Source organism: Talpa occidentalis, unplaced genomic scaffold (assembly GCF_014898055.3).
Source record: "Talpa occidentalis isolate TD23 unplaced genomic scaffold, MPIMG_talOcc4v2.1 talOcc4.13, whole genome shotgun sequence".
Classification (NCBI taxonomy): Eukaryota; Metazoa; Chordata; class Mammalia; order Eulipotyphla; family Talpidae; genus Talpa; species Talpa occidentalis.
This window is the reverse complement of record NW_023601322.1, coordinates 57,970,865-57,988,487: the sequence shown is the minus strand read 5'-3', so window position 1 is coordinate 57,988,487 and position 17,623 is coordinate 57,970,865. Positions and strand designations below refer to the sequence as shown.

The 17,623-nt window shown below is 36.3% G+C and overlaps 1 long non-coding RNA gene across 2 annotated transcripts; it reads left to right on the top strand.

Annotated features, from left to right (window-relative positions):
* Positions 1-1,950: 1,950 nt before the first annotated feature.
* LOC119242696 (uncharacterized) lies at positions 1,951-17,413 on the top strand. 2 transcript variants are annotated; one of them, XR_008551410.1, is made up of 6 exons: positions 1,951-2,020; positions 7,148-7,193; positions 7,880-8,045; positions 11,562-11,689; positions 14,475-14,534; positions 16,613-17,413. It is a non-coding gene; the product is annotated as an uncharacterized LOC119242696 (long non-coding RNA). The 2 variants fall into 2 exon arrangements; XR_005124543.2 differs by lacking the exons at positions 11,562-11,689; positions 14,475-14,534; positions 16,613-17,413 and adding an exon at positions 10,670-11,084.
* Positions 17,414-17,623: the final 210 nt, after the last annotated feature.

Sequence of the window (17,623 nt, the reverse complement as noted above, 5' to 3'; positions counted from 1 at the left end):
TATTAATAAGTCCCTTTTAAGCACACAGGTGAGGACCCACAGCGAGGCAACCCGTTCAATATCGGGGCTGCCCTATAACAGAATCACCAAAAACCCCAAATAGCCAAAGCTCTCCTGAAAAAAAGAGAAGGGAATGGAGGCATCACACTGCCAGACTTCAAACTATACTACAAAGCCATAATCATCAAAACTGCATGGTATTGGAACAGAACAGACACACAGCCCAATGGAACCAAATAGAAAATCCAGAAATAAACCCACAGATTTATGGTCAACTAATCTTTGACAAAGGAGCAAAGAATTTACACTGGAGCAAAGAAAGTTTGTTCAATAAATGCTGCTGGGAAAAGTGGGTGGCTACATGCAAAAGAATGAAGCTTGACTACAACCTCACACCATGCACAAAAACCAACTCAAAATGGATTAAAGAACTAGACCTAAGACCTGAAACCATAAAATACATAGAAGAAAATATAGGCGAAACACTACATGACATACACCTCAAAAACATCTTTATAACAATTCACCCAAAACAGTGATAATGAAGGCAAAGATAAACAGCTGGGACTACATCAAATTAAAGAGCTTCTGCACAGCATAGGAGACAATAACAAAAACAAAGAGAAGCCCCACCAACTGGGAGAACATTTTTGCACACAACACTAATGATAAAGGACTGATCACAAAAATCTACAAAGAGCTGAAGAGACTCAACAAAAACAAAGAAAATAATCCAGTCAAAAACTGGGCAGAAGAGCTAAAAAGAAACTTCTCCAAAGAGGAAACGCAGGGCCTCCCCTGGTGGCGCAGCAGTTGAGCACTGGGCTGGGAAGCTGCCTGCAGCCTCTGCAGCACTAATTCGATCCCCGGCCACCAGCAGACCTCTCCTGATGCACCCGCTGCTCCCCTCAGCAGTGTATTTCATCAGTCTGCCTGTTGTGTTCCCCGCTCTGGCTCTGGTGAATTCTCTCACCCTCCTGCGCTTCTGACTGTACCCAGCACTTATATAAATAAATAAATAAATCTTAAAAAAAAAAGAAAACCCAGGCTTTTTTTTTTAAAAAGAGGAAATGTAAATGGCCAACAGGCATATGAAAAATGTTCACCATCACTTGTAATCAGGGAAATGCAAATCAAAACTACAATGAGATACCATCTTACACCAGTGAGAATGGCACATATTAAAAAACTAACAACAACATATGTTGGCGAGGTTGTGGAGAAAAAGGAACTCTCCTTCACTGGTGGTGGGAGTGCAAACTGGTCCAACCACTATGGAGAGTTGTGTAGAGATTCCTCAACCTATTAAAGATGGAGCTTCCATATGATCCAGCAATTCCACTCCTAGCTATTTACCCAAATGACACAGAAACATTAATTCCAAAGGGCACCTGCACCCCTATGTTTATAGCAGCACTATTTACAATAGCTAAGCTATGGAAACAACCCACATGCCCAAATATAGATGACTGGATCAAGAAAATGTGGTATATATACACAATGGAATATTACTCAGCAATCAAAAAAGATAAACACATGCAGTTTGTAGCAACATGAATGGAGCTAGAAGGGCTCATGCTCAGTGAAATAAGTCAGAAAGAAAAAGAAAAACACCGGATGATCTCACTCATAGCAGGAATTTAGAAAACCTAAGTGAGGGACCAGGAAAAAGACTAATTAATACAAATTAAAAATCAAAATCAACAAGCAACTATAAATCAGAGACACACTGACGGGGAAGAGGATGGACTAGGGTTAAAATAAGGGGCGGGGGTGCAATTGTATGGGGAATATAACCAAAATGAAAATGTATGCATTGTGCAAAAATGAAAAATGATGTAAGAATTATATAAAATAAAAAAAAAAAACAGTAAGAGTTCCTTACAAAAAAAAAAAAAAAGGCAGTTGCTGGGCTCTGAGGAGCAACTGCCATAACTGACTTGTGGTGGAGCAGCAGGGTAAGAGAACACCACTGGTGCTGCTGCTGGCTTCCACTGCTGAGGTGGATCCTACCAATGAGGTGCTTGGGTTGTGGTAACAAAAGTGATTGAGTCTTACATTTCTCACCCTGTGTGTTTTTTATTTATTTATTTATTTATTTTTTAAAGATTTATTTATTTATTTATTTATACAAGCGGTTGGTACAGTCAGAAGTGCGGGAGGGTGAGAGAATTCACCAGAGTCAGAGCGGAGAGCAGAGCAGGCAGCCTGACGAAGTACACTGCTGAGAGGAGCAGCGGGCGGCAGGAGAGGTCTGCGTGCCATGTGGGACCCTCATCTGGTGGCCAGGGATCAAGCCAGTGCTGCATTGGCTGCGGGCAGCTTCGCAAGCCAGCGCTGAACCGCTGCGCCACCAGGGAGGCCCTGGACATCCTTGTCTTGTATTAGATCTTGTTGGAAAAGTTTCAACTATTTCACCATTGAGCATTATGTTAGCTATGGATTCGTCATATACAGCCCTTTTTATGTTAAGATGTGTTCCATCTATTCCCACCTTTAAGGTCTTTTAATCATAAATGTATGGTGATTCTTATCAAATATTTTCTCTTCACTTATTGATAAGATCTCACTCTTTTTGTCTTTCCTCTTATTTTGGTGGTGAATTACATTGATTGGAATTTGGATGGTGAAATATACTTGTGACCCTGGAATAAATCCCTCTTATGATATATGATCCATTTTATGCATTGCTGAATTCACTTTGTTCAGATTTTGTCTAGGCCTTTGCAATTGTATTTGTCAGGAATATTGGTCCTTAGTTTTCTTTTTGTGATGCTTTTGGAAGCAGGGTAATGTTGACCTCATAAAATGTGTTTGGAATTATTCCATCTTTCTCCATTTTCTCTATGCATTTAGACATATAGGTATTAGTTTGTCTCAGTAGTTTTGGTAAAACTCATTAATGAAATCTACTTTTGGATTTTTTAAAAATATTTATTTATTTATACAAGAACTGGGGTACAGGTCAGAGGGGTGGGAGGGTGAGAGAATTCACCAGAGACGGAGCGGAGAGCGAACAGGCAGACAGACCGAAGACACTGCTGAGGGGATCAGTGGGCAAGGCAGGAGAGGTCAGCCACGCCATGTGGGTTTCTCCCTGGCCAGCTGGGAATCAAACCTGCACTGCAGAAGCTGCAACTTCACAGTGCAGCGTTCAACTCTCTGCGCCACCAGGGAGGCCCTACTTTTGGATTTTTGATTTTGGGGGAGAATTTTGGTTAGTATTTCAATGTCCTTGGTAGTGATTTTTTTTGTTGTTATCCAAGATTTTCATTTGTTCCCTTTTCCATCTAGCTATTGAATTTGTTAGTGTATAAATAGTAATTTGTTATCATTTTCTGAATTTCTGCAGTGTCCCTTACAACTTTTCTTTCATTTTTAATACTATTTATTTGAATTTTCTCCCCTTTTCACTTAGTAAACCTAGCTAGAGGTTTGTCTATTTTGTTTATTTTTTCAGAGTGAGATTTGCTTCTTTGTTTTTTTTTCCCCAAAGAACATATTGATATGCTAGACTCTCTTTTTATTTCTATTTCATTTTTATATTCTCTGTTTGTTTTTTTTTTTATTTCCTTCCTTCTACTAGCTTTTGCATTTTTTTGGTTCTTTTTCTAGTTCCTTGATATGAGAGGCAAAATTGTTTATTTGGACTCTTTCTGGTTTCTTAATGTGTGCTCATATTGCTGTATATTTCCTACTTAATACTCCTTTTGTGCGTCACTTAAGTTTTGGAAAGTTGTATCCTCATTTGCCTGTCTAGAGGCATTTTCTGTTTTATTCTTTGATTTCTTTATTATTGCAATAGTCTTTTTTTCATTTTTTAAAATAAATTTTATTTTTATATTCCCCATATAATTGCAACCCCCTTATTTTGATCCCAATTCCTCCCCTCCCCGCACCCCACCCCCAATAGAGTGTCTCTGGTTCAGAGATTTTTGTTGATTTTGATTTTAACTTTCTTATAGTTATTCATTTTCCTGGTCCTTTATTTAAGTTTTCTAGATTCCTGCTATGAGTGAGACCATCCGGTATTTTTCTTTTTCTTTCTGACTTATTTCCCTGAGCATGATCCCTTCCAGCGCCATCCATGTTGCTGAAAATTGCATGTGTTTATCTTTTTTGAATGCTGAGTAATACTCCATGGTGTATATGTACCACATCTTCTTGATCCACTCATCTATTTTTGGGCATTTGGGTTGTTTCCAAAGCTTAGCTATTGTAAACAGTGCTGCTATAAACATAGGGGTGCAGGTGCTCTTTGGAATGGATGTTTCTGTGTCCTTTGGGTAAATCCCTAGGAGTGGAATTGCTGGATCATATGGAAGCTCTATGTTTAGTAGGTCCAGAAATCTCCACACAGCTCTCCATAGTGGTTGGACCAGTTTGCACTCCCACCAACAGTGTAGGAGAGTTCCTTTTTCTCCACATCCTCGCCAATATATGTTGTTGCTAGTTTTTTTTTAATATGTGCCATTCTCACTGGTGTAAGATGGTATCTCATTGAAGTTTTGATTTGCATTTCCCTGATTACAGGTGATGTTGAACATTTTTTCATATGCCTGTTGGCCATTTGCATTTCCTCTTCAGAGAAGTTTCTTTTTAGCTCTTCTGCCCAGTTTTTGACTGAATTATTTTCTTTGTTGTTGAGTCTCATCAGCTCTTTGCAGATTTTTGTGATCAGTCCTTTATCATTAGTGTTGGGTGCAAAAATGTTCTCCCAGTCGGTGGGGTTTCTCTTTGTTTTTGTTATTGTCTCTTTTGCTGTGCAGAAGCTCTTTAATTTGATGTAGCCCCAGCTGTTTATCTTTGCCTTCACACATCACTGCTTTGGGTGATGTGTCTGTAAAGATGTCTTTGATGTGCATATCATGTAGTGTTTCGCCTATATTTCCTTCTATGTATTTTATGGTTTCAGGTCTTATGTCTAGTTCTTTAATCCATTTTGAGTTGGTTTTTGTGCATGGTGTGAGGTAGTGGTCGAGTTTCATTCTTTTGCATGTAGCCACCCAGTTTTCTCAGCACCATTTATTGAATAAACTTTCTTTGCTCCATTGTATATTCTTTGTTCCTTTGTCAAAGATTAGTTGACCATAAATCTGTGGGTTTATTTCTGGATTTTCTATTTGATTCCATTGGTCCGTGTGTCTGTTCTTGTTCCAATACCATGCAGTTTTGATGATTATGGCTTTGTAGTATAGTTTGAAGTCTGGGAGTGTGATGCCTCCATTCCCTTCTTTTTTTTCAGGAGAGCTTTGACTATACAGGTTTTTTGGTGATTCCATATGAATTTCATCAATAATTGTTCTATTTCTTTGAAGAATGGCATTGAAATTTTGATTGGAATAGCATTGAATCTGTATATTGCTTTTGGTAGGATGGCTATTTTAATAATGTTTATTCTTCCAATCCATGAGCAGGGGATGTCTTTCCATTTCTTTGAGTCTGCTTCTATTTCTTTTAACAGTGTTTTGTAGTTTTCTTTGTATAGGTCCTTTACCTCTTTTGTTAGATTTATTCCCAAGTATTTGATTTTTTTGGTTTCAGTAATAAAAGCGATGGTTTTTTGATTTCTTCTTCAGATTTATTGTTTGTGTTTAGGAAGGCTACTGACTTTTGCATGTTGATTTTGTATCCTGCCACTTTACTGAACTGATTGATGAGTTGAATTAGTTTTTCTGTGGAGTTTTTGGGGTTCTCTATGTATATTATCATATCATCTGCAAATAGTGATAGTTTGACTTCTTCTTTTCCTATCTGGATTCCTTGTATGTCTTTCTCTTGTCTTATGCAATAGTCTTTTAATAGTGCTATTCAGTTACTATGTATTAGCTGATTCTCCTGCTTTCTTTTGATAGTTGATATCTAATTTGATACCTTAGAAAACATGCTAAGTATGATTTCAATATTTGTGTATGTGCTGATATTTGTTGTGTGATATGCATTGTGGCATATCACTCTTCTGAAGGATAGTTTATGGTCACTTGAAAAAAAAATATGTATTCTATATTTTTGTAGCTCAGTACCCTGTAAAAATCTTTGAGGTTTATATGGGCTAATTATCTGTTTAAGGTTATTATGTCCATGTTATTTGTCTATTGTGAAAGCATGTTGTTGAGGTCCCCTGACACAAATGTTTTTTTTTTCCAATGGCTGTTTTCAGAGTTAATATTGGTTGCCTAATGTATTTTGGTGCTCCTTTAATGGCTGTATATATGTTAATGAGTGTTATGTCTTCCTGAAGTATCATTCCCTTAATCATTAGATAGTGTTCTTCCCTGTCTCTCATTACCTGTTTTAGCTGAAAATCTATTTTTTTCTGATATATGTGTGACTATCTCTGCCTTCCTTTGGGTACCATTCACTTGTAGGATTGTTTTCCTACCAAAAGCAATTCACAGATTCAATGCAATTCCAATAAAGGAAAATCAGAGGTAATCTTCAAAGAAACAAATATTGTTGAAGTTCACATGGAATCATACAAAACCTCAAATAGCCAAAGCTGTCCTTACTAAAAAGAGGAAGAATGGAGGTGTTACACTCCCATACTTCAATATATACTACAAAGCCTTATAATAATTAAAACAGCATAGTGCTGGAACACATACAGACACACAGACCAAAAGAATCTAATTGATATTCAGATAAAGCCATATGCATATGGTCAACTAATCTATGACAAAAGAGCAAAGAATATGCACTGGAATAAGGATAGTCTCTTTAACAAATATTACTGGGAAAGCTGAAATGTCACATGCAAAAGAATGAAACTAAACTACTTATAGAACTGAGACATATAGTAGGGGAAAGGTAGACAGGGAATCAAACAGGGGAAGGAAGAGCACAAGGGTCTAAGGTGATGACTCATGGGTAATGTTGTGGTGGGAAATTTATGGGAATTACATCTTATGGGAAAAAAGTAAATATTGTTCAAAAATGAACAATGAGGTATGAAAATTAAAATAAATAAATAAAATATATATCATTGATCTTTTTCCTTAAGGAATGCCATTGTGATTTTGATATAAATTGTATTGAATCTGCAAGCCATTTTTGGTAACATGCCCATTTTAATAATGTTTATACTTCAAACCCTTGAACATAGGGCATCATTCCATTTATTTTTATCTTCTTCTATTTCCTTTGACAGTGTCTTATAGTTCTCAGCATGGAGGTCCTACGCCAACTTTATTAAGGTAATTCTCAGGACCCATCATTTTTGGTGTGAATACAAGTGGGATTTTGTAAAAAAAAAAATCTGTTATCTAATTGACTGTTTACATATAGATATAAAACATATTTTTGTATACTTATATTTTCATAATTTATTTATTTCTATATATTTTGCATCACTGTTTCTATATATTTTGCATTTCTATATATTTTGCATCATTTTTGTACAATGTTTGCTTTCTTTTCTCAGTTGTAGGCCCCATAGAATTCCCACAACCAATTCACCCATACATCATCATACAGTCCCTTGTGCCTTTCCCACCCTGGTTTTGATCCCTTTCCTTCTCCTACTCCCACAGAATATCTGATTCATAATTGCCTGTTAATTTTTTTTATTCTTATGTTTTCCTTTATTTGGTTCCCCTGTGTTCCTCCTATAAGTGAAATCATACAATGTTTTTCTTTTTCCTTCTGACTTATTTCACTTAGTAAAATATCTTCTAGTTCAGTCCACATTGCGGTGAATGGCATTAGTTTATCTTTTTTTAATTACTATTTTATTTTATATAATTCTTACATCATTTTTCATTTTTGCACAATATATGCATTATCATTTTGGTTTTATTCCCAATACAATTGCACCCCCCCCCTTATTTTGACCCTAATCCTTCCTCTCCTCTAACCCTCGGGGTGTGTCTCTGATTTATAGTTGCACTGCTGAGGGGAGCAGCGGGCGGCAGGAGAGGTCTGTGCGCCATGTGGGATCCTCCTCCAGTGGCCGGGGAGCAGCCGGGGATTGAACCGGTGCTGCAGAGGCTGCAGGCAGCTTCGCAACCCAGCGCTCAACCGCTGCACCACCGGGGAGGCCCCTGCCAGTAAGTTATTTGAATGTCTAATTTAGAAAAATATCTATTTAGATTCTTTGCCTATTTTTTTAATTGGGTTGTCTGTTTTTGTTTTTGTTTTTTGTTTTTTGTTTAAGTGTGGAAATTAGCCCATAGAAGATGTATGACATCTTTTTTTTTTCATCCTTTTTGCTTTTGTGATGGTTTCTTCTGAGATACAAAAACTTTTAGTTTGATGTAGTCCCACTTTTTTATATTTGCTTTTGCTTCCCTTTCCATAGCAGTTGAGTCCCCAAATACATATTTGTGGTAGATGTCCTATTATGTATGTCCTGTTTTCTTTCAAGTCTTTTTTTTTTTTTTAGTGTTTTTTTTTTTTTAAGATTTATTTATTTATTTATACAAGCACTGGGTACAGTCAGAAGCGCGGGAGGGTGAGAGAATTCACCAGAGCCAGAGCGGGGAGCAGAGCAGGCAGAAGGACCGAAGTATGCTGCTGAGGGGAGCAGCGGGTGGCAGGAGAGGTCTGTGCGCCATGTGGGGCCCTCCTCTGGTGGCCGGGGAGCAGCCGGGGATTGAACCTGTGCCGCAGAGGCTGCGGGCAGCTTCGCAACCCAGTGCTCAACTGCTGCATCACCAGGGAGGCTCTCTTTCAAGTCTTTTATGGTTTTGGTTTTTATATCCACTTCCTTAATCCATGTTGAATAAATTTTTATTTTGTTAAGTAAAGTATGGATCTAGTTTTATTTGTTTGCATGAAACTATCTGTTCCTTTCTAACATCATTTGTTAAAAAGAATTTCTTTTCTCCATTGTTTGGTCTAATTGGGGTCTTTTATGGTTCCATATAAGTTTTATAATTATTTGTTCATTTTCTTTGAAAAAAGTCATTGGGATTTTGAAAAGTATTGCACTGAACCTATAAATTGCTTTAGGTAGCATAGCTATTTTCATGATTTTTTATTTTATTTTATTTATATATTTTTACATCATCTTTTCATTTTTGCACAATGTATGCATTTTCATCTGGTTATATAATTTCTATACAATTCCCACCCCCCTTATTTTGACCATAATCCATCCTCTCCTACTCCCCCCACCTCGTAATATGTCTCTGGTTTATAGTTGCTTGTTGCTTTTGATTTTTACTTTACTATAATTTGTCTTTCCTGGTCTCTTATTTAGGTTTTCTAAATTTCTGCTATGAGTGAGACCATCCAGTATTTTTCTTTTTCTTTGTCTTATTTCACTGAACATAATCCCTTCCAGCTCCATCCATATTGCCCAACCACTATGGAAAGCTGTGTGGAGATTCCTCAACCTGCTAAAGATGGAGCTTCCATATGATCCAACAATTCTAGTCCTAGGTATTTACCCAAAGGACACAAAATCATTAATTCAAATAGGGGCACATGCACCCCTATGTTTATAGCAGCACTATTTGCAGTAGCCAAGCTATGGAAACAACCCAAATGCCCAAAAATAGATGACTGGATCAAGAAGATGTGGTACATATACACAAAGGAATATTACTCAGCAATCAAAAAAGATATATATTTTTGCAATCTGTGAGGACAGGTTATCTTTCCATTTATTTCTTCTAATTTTCCTTTATAGTGTTTTACAGTTTTCAATATATAGATTCTTCACCTCCTTTATTAAGTTTTCATCCTCCTTTGTAAGAATTTCATTCCTTTTGGTATGATTGTTAGTGGGATTGTTTTCCTTATTTTTCCTTTCTTCTAATATATTGTTTGCTTACAGAAATGCAGCAGATTTTTGTGCATTGATTTTGCATTCTACCACTTTACTCTATTTATTTATTTATAGTTTTTTTAAGATTTATTTATTTATACAAGCACTGGGTACAGTTAGAAGCGCAGGAGGGTGAGAGGATTCACCAGAGCCAGGGCGGGAACAGAACAGGCACACTGATGAAATTCACTGCTGAGGGGAGCAGTGGTGCAGCAGGAGAGGTCTGTTGTGCCATGCGGTACCCTTGCCAGTGACTGGGGATCGAACCGGCGCTGCAGAGTTTGTGGGCAGCTTCGCAGCCCAGTGCTCAACCACTGCACCACCAGGAAAAGCCCAGTTTTTGGTCTTTTTTAATAGTCTTTGGGTTTCTAAATATTGAGATGTCATGAGTAAATTGTGATTTTAGCTTTCTGTTTTCCAATTTGGATTCCTAATATATATCTTTTTCTTGCCTAATTGCTTCAGTTAGGATTTCCAAAATGATTTTTAGTGATGATATCCTTCACTTGTTCCTAATCTTAGATAAGTTCCATTTGTTCCTGTTTTATCATAAATGGATATTGTATCTTGTCAAACACTTTTTCAAGCATCTATTGAACTGATCATATGATTTTTAACTGTTTGTTGATCTTGTGATTGATTTGCATTTGTTGAACTATCATTGTATCTCTGGGATGAAGCCTACTTGATCATGATGAAAAAAAAAAGATCTTGAAGAACTGAGTTCTCTGTTCTTCATTGAGTACTTAAGACATTGTCTCACCTTCAGACATATGGATCTATATAATATAGCACTCCCTTTCTGTATGTATTGTTCTGAGTAATTTACATATGCTAACTCAGTTAATTCTTTCAACAATGTCAAGAGATAGGTACCTCTATTTTATTACCATTTTTCAGGTTGTCAGGAAGAGGTTCTGTCGCTGTTTGCATTGGATATTGATTATGAATTCAGAAGAACGAGGGCAAAGTAAAAGGAAAGTTTGCTGGATGCAAGTGAAAAGATTCAGGTGTACCTATTGTTCCTTATAAGAAATGCTGACTATTGAGTTCCCAGTGTGCAACTCAGTTAAAATCTGCTTTTGGTAATTCAAGGTAGATTCAGACAATCTTAATGCCATGTCAATAAAAAGTTATGCTTTTTCTGACAACCCTGAATTGTGATTCTCTCATTGTTCTGAGTAACAGACCATACATTCTTCACAGGTATGTTTGGGAAAATGAGTACATTGGTGACTTTGGTGTATGTGAGCAACAAATCAATGTTATTTTAAAAAGCAGGGTGCTTCAAGACTTTTGATGAGAGAAAATGACTTTTTTGATGGTCCTTTAAGGCCATGGAGTGATTTTTTATATGCTACTTTTATTTCCACACATAAATAACATTGACTTGTAGCATTTATAGGTCTTAATAACAAATGACTTCTAACATTTCTATAATTCTTATGAAAGAATTTGTTAAGTATTATGTCTCCTTGAGCAATTCAAATAAATATGCTAACATGAGCTTATAATCAGCTATAGTAACCCAGGTGACTTTTAATCTTTTGCAGGGAACATCTACTGATGATCATACTCTTCACAGCTGCTATTACATCCTTGTTTCTCAAGCTATAGATAAGGGGGTTAAGCATAGGGGTAAGGATTGCATTAAACATAAAGAGAGACTGGTTTAATTTGGGTGTCTTAGAAGATTCAGGTCTCATGTAGACCAATATGGCAGGGCCAAAGTAGAGACCGACCACACAGAGGTGGGAGGAGCAGGTGGCCAGAGCCTTGTTCTTGCCTTCAGGTGAGTTCATGTGGATGACAGCAAAGAAGATGAAGGTGTAGGAGGTTATGATAAGACCCAGGGGAATGAGGACCACCAGAAAACTTGAGACCACCACTGATTTCACATAGGTTGAAATGTCATCACAGGTGAGTTTTAGAAGGGCCATGACCTCACACAAAAAGTGTGGGATCTCTCGGGGATGACAGATGGGGAAGTGCATGGCATAAGCTGTGTGACCCAGGGAAGTTATCGCCCCTCCCGCCCATGATACAATGACCATCTTTTTACAGGTGTTATGGCTCATGATGACTAAATAACGCAATGGGTTACAGATGGCAATGTATCGGTCATAGGACATGAGTGTAAGCAGAAGGCATTCAGCAATCCCCAGGGTTAAGCTGAAGAAGATCTGGGTTCCACAGCCAACTTGTGATATGGTTCTTTTCCCTGAGAAGAAGTTCACAACCATTTTGGGAACAGTAGTTGAGATCAAGGCCAAGTCAATGAGGGAGAGCTGACTGAGTAGAAAGTACATGGGAGAATGTAGTCGGGTATCCAACCATATAAGGAGAATGAGAATACCATTGCCCAGGACAGCTATAAAGTAGACCAGAATAATGAGGCAGATAAGAAACACAAGGTGACTGAGCTCAGGCCAAAGACCCAGGAGAATAAAATCCATGGTAGCAGTCTTATTGTTTCCCTCCATGACTGAATATCATTGTTCAGAAAAAAATGGTAAGAACATTGCTCCATCTAGTGATGAATTCATATCACATCTTCTGCCACCCCTACTCCCAGAACTCTTCTGAATATATTTATATGATTTCTTTCCTTGTTGCTACTTCTCCATAATTATGGATAGCTTCAAAGTATACAAAATTTTCATTATTTCCCATGTGTTTCTTCATAAAATACTATTTACAATCTTTATATACTATTATAAACTGTAACCTCTGATATTAACTGCATAAAAATACAAGCACATTTTAATATTCTGTCAACAAAAAGACAGTAAATTCTATGTCAATTTATCATGTGTATTTCTTAAAGAATTAGTTTAAGCATCTGCTTTTAGTCAACAAACTATTATACTTCAACAAGAGTTAAAATCACTTTAGATGTTGGAAAGCAACAGATTCACTCAGTATTATAAGGCTTTTTGGAAAATGAAGATTGTCTTGAAGATGGGATTTGAAGGCCTTGATTACCTGAGAATATAAAATCATATTCAAAACTTAGTGTGGTCTGTCCTCTCCTTTTTGCTAACACTTTTTTTCCTAGAGAGTATTTTCTCATTTGTCCACAAGTCATCCTTACTCTGATCCCAACTCAAGTATCTTAAGTCAGCTGAACAGCAGTAGAATAACTAATCATACCACCCATACATAAGGAGGGACCTCACAAATATTCTTGTCAGTTTCACACAAATGCCCTTATTATGCATGAAGTCTGAATCTTCCATTAAAGTAATTAGGGTGCTTGCTGATGCTGCACAAAAAAAGGACAGAAGACCATGTTGGAGAAAATTGTTAGGATTCAGCTTGCAAGAGGTAACTTATTTTAAGGTAGAAGGTATTCTGTTTAGCAAAGGTTTGTTTATGCTTATAAACTGTAAAAACAGACAGCATTGTGGATTAGTTAAAAACATAGCCTCTAGAGGATTATTACCAGGCTTTGAAAATCCCTTTATCAAATGACCACATTTACTAGTCTGATGACCTTGGTCTAATGGATCATCCTACTGAACCTCTCTTCCTTCCTTTATATAATAGGACTAAGCCATATTCACTGCACAGGGGTAAGTGAAGATTAAAATAATAAGTGTAGAGATTTTAGAACATTGTCTGGTCAGCAGTGTCAAATGCCTATATTCAGTATAATTGGAAGATTTCTTAAAATAGTGGCCGAACCAGTGCCTTCAGGTCTCTTACTACTCACAGAGCTGTATTTGGATGTACAATGTATTTACATTTGCAACTGCATAAGTAAATATAGATATGAAGAGTCACAGAGACTCTGCTATGTTTCTCGCAGATTCACACATATCTGTAAAACTATGTTAAGTATAATAATTTATAACAAACGTGAGTGGGTAGGTGGATGAGGTGAGTTGTGAATAATCCATTGGTTTGAGGCATGGTTTAAATAACAGTGAAAAAGTAAAATAAAAACAAATGAAATATAAACCACACATAAAAATTTTTGAAAGGAACAGTGAATAAAAGAGCAGTCCAGTTTTACTTTAATTGTTAAAGCATATTACTTATTTCAAAATTTCCAGCTCAATGTTCCTCCATGGTTGCCCCATTGACTTTCACCTTTCCTGTCTTCTTTCATGTACATTAAGGTATACGTTATAATCTACTTTATACCCAGTGACTTCTAGAGAAATTTCCTATTTCTTACCCCTGTAGATGGTTATTGTTCCCACAGGTAATATTTTTTCTTAAATACTTTGAACTCTCAGAATTATCTTGCCTTGTATCTTGAAGAGGTAGGTAATAAACAATTGTGTGAAAAGGTGAATTTTGTCCACATTTTTTTTTTCTGATTTGTAGCTTCTGAGAGGTTAGGAATACAAAATTTAATTCTCAGTTTTATGGAATTCATGAAATCAAACGTTCAGTAGTTACTTAAAGTTGCTTGATAAAACATAGATGGGATGCTTATGGAATGTTAAAAATACATATTTCTCCAGAACAATTAAATTGTTTTTAATTCTTATAATCAGGCATCGTAGAGTAACATTAATGTAGTACTTGGCCAATTTGATGCAGTGTTATGCAGTAAGTGATAGCTCACAGGGAAAGTCAGTAAGACTCAAAATCTATGTGTCTTTCAGCTACATGAGTGCTTTAGTGTAAGTTATTTCCAGAAAAATAAAAAAAAAATCTTACTTTTCCCATCATTTTTGTCTTTTTTTCACAGGACACATCCTCATATGACTATGTGGTCACTTGTTGGGCTTAACTAATATTTATGAAATAGGTAAATTCAAGATTTATATATTAACAGATTTGGAAATTAATTCCTCATGTTTCTCCATGGCTCATTCAGTCATTTTTTCACTATACACATGTCTGTTGAATTCAATATCTCCTGGAGAAACTTTATTCTAGACTATAAGAATTTATGGATGAATAGGATTTCACTTCTGGCCTTAAACTTTAGGGGAACAGATGCTTTACCATTATAGTAAAATGAGAAGTTTTTTTTTTTTAAAAAAAAAAATGGTTCAAAAGCTGCAAGTAAATAATGGAAGTTTTGGGGGTGGGGGTGATATTTTAGCTGCATATTAAAGGATGATTAATAGCTTTCCAGCTTGAGAGAGGCATTCCAACTGTCAGGAACATTTTGAGAAGTGAAGCAAACAAGCACCAGAAAATAGTATTATGGGAAGTATTTGTGGTTAGGACTCAAATTTCCTTCAGAAAAGTGGGAGGAAGTAAGATGTAAAGTTAGAAGTGGTTTATTATTAGTAAATGGAAAGACAACTGATCATCCCTATGTGATCATTCTAGTCAGGAAATACAGTGGACAGTGAAGAAGGCTGATGACTTTAATAATGATTTTCTGAAGTCAAACTTAAGCCAAATTCTGAAACATTGCAGATATTCAATGCATTTTTTTCTGATTGCTGGTTATTTTCTAACTGTAAGTGTCAGGTACCCTCATGATATGTTAAGCTGCTGATGAGCATTTATAGTGCCCTCTGTAAGGTTGTTACCTTAGACAGGAAGCTACTTGGCTTATCACAGAGTCATACTAACAATGGCTCATACAACATTCAAACAAATACATTTAGTTGATATCTGGCTCTTAGAACTATTGTAGTCCATGGAAGTAGCTGTGCCACTTTCGCTATTTGTACCATACAGAATGATTTGAGGGATCCCAGGGGAAAGGAAACAATCTAAGTTCACTGATGATGACATGCACACATATGAACCATGAGAAAAATACAAAATTTTGGTCATATCTTCAGGTGGTTTCCCTGGCCCATCTCAGATGCCCAACACTTTAAAATTTTCTGATACTTTCGATGTAACTCCAATAATTGACCTAGTAAATATATCACTCTACTACTAAATCTGATGCTTAAATGTGGAGTTGTGGGGATATCACATTTTTATCAGCAGAAAAAGTCTTCAAAAAAAGAAAGGTTTTAATACCAGAATGTAAAGCATTAAAGTCAGACAAATGGGGAACTTGGGGTCTTCTGAGTCCTGCTAAGTTGCGCTAGATATAAGGAGCTATTCACCCCCATTAATATGAGTGCACATAACACACTTTTATTTGTAGTTTTCTTATATTGCAGTCTTATTTCCTACATATTCCTTTACCCACTTAACTTTCTGCCATCATTTTTAATCCCTGTATCATCTTTTCTTCTCATCTAGAAATTGGCTCTTCACATAGTTTCACTTCTGCCTTATTATTCTTCCCTTTCTTCCAAGGTCTAGTATAGGTTAAGAGTCAAACAAGGAGCCTGACTATGATTTTTTCTGAGATTGCCTTTAATCAAGCAATCATAACCAACTTAGAAATACACTCTTTCACTCAGAAATGCATAATACAATATATGTATACAGGGGACACAGTGTTTCTGCTGATCAATTTATTTCTACTCATTTCATGTAAGACTTGATATTTGAGTTTACCTTTGGCCATTCTAAATATTTTAATCAATTTGCATTGAGACAAAGACATCTTGGGAATATTTAGTTTAAAAAATGGAATGATGGAAATTAGATTGATGAATTTAAATGCATTTTGGCATTATTCAAAGGCATCTAGTACAACTCATCATCTTAGCAACAATGGTAGCAATAAAAATAGTAACAATAATAATAATAGTAATGATTGTTCTTGATCTCAGTAAATGGTAGCATTTGCATGCATTGCTATATAGTTGAATTTTCTAACAATCCCTGCTATAAAAGTTAATTTATGTAAATTAGTAATTTTACACCAATTTTAACAATAAGAAAATTAGAACTCATAGGGACAGGGTAATTTTCTAAAGAGCAGAGGACCATACAGTAACCCTGGCATTTTGATTTTAGAGCCCACATTCAACCTAACCAGCATTTCCTAAACTTACCTGATCATCAGAATCAAAGAAGAGTCCTGTAAAAATGAAGAGTTTTGAACCACAACCTAAATCTGCTGGCATGGGACCTGGGATATTAACCAAGCCTCAGTTAAGTCTTAAGATCTTATGATTAAAAAATCTTCAGGGAACCACAGTGCTTCAATGTCATACAATACATACGTGGTTGCAAATAATATATCTGCATATTTAATCCCATTTCCTGAATTGAATCTTTCCATTTTCTCAGTGCTTTCTTTTAGGCATTTATCTATTTTCTTGAGAATGCCAGGTCAAAAAGTCAGATTTGGAGGAAGTACAGCCCTATTGTATTGTCTTGGAATGAACAATGGACATGTTCTGGAAACTTTTGATTAACTTGTTTATGAAATGCTATTTGTGAAGGTGTCCTGAGACCCTCATGAGACATCTCCATCTACTGTGTCCTCTCCTTCAGGGACCCAGAAGAATGGAGAATGAATGGAAATTCCATACACTGTTTTGGCTGGGTCCAGTTCTTACCTCCTTAGCTTTGCCTGTGCTCAACTTCAAAGCAATCCTGATAACTCTGATACACAGGAGGTATCAATAAACATCACTACATGGCATTCCTTGATGTCCAAAACAACTTGCTGACAGGGGGCATGCCTGTCTTTCTTCTCTCCTCATGTTGGCAGGGACAGAAAGAAAAATCAAATCAAGCCTATCTCACCCATAGTGACTTAGGATTCAGCATGACTTGCCAAACACTTTGTGTAAGAAAAGAACTATTGCACTGGATGGTGTGGTGATTCACACATATATATGTTTTTATAAATAAATTTTTAAAAACATTTTGGATTATCTTTTGATTTCTGTTTTGATGTTTATTTGTTTGATAGATTTAAATAAGTTATATTTTTAATGTTTTCACATAACTGCAAACCAGTCAAAATAAACATCTTGGGGAAAAACTAGAAGGAAGTTATATAGATTCCATTGTTTC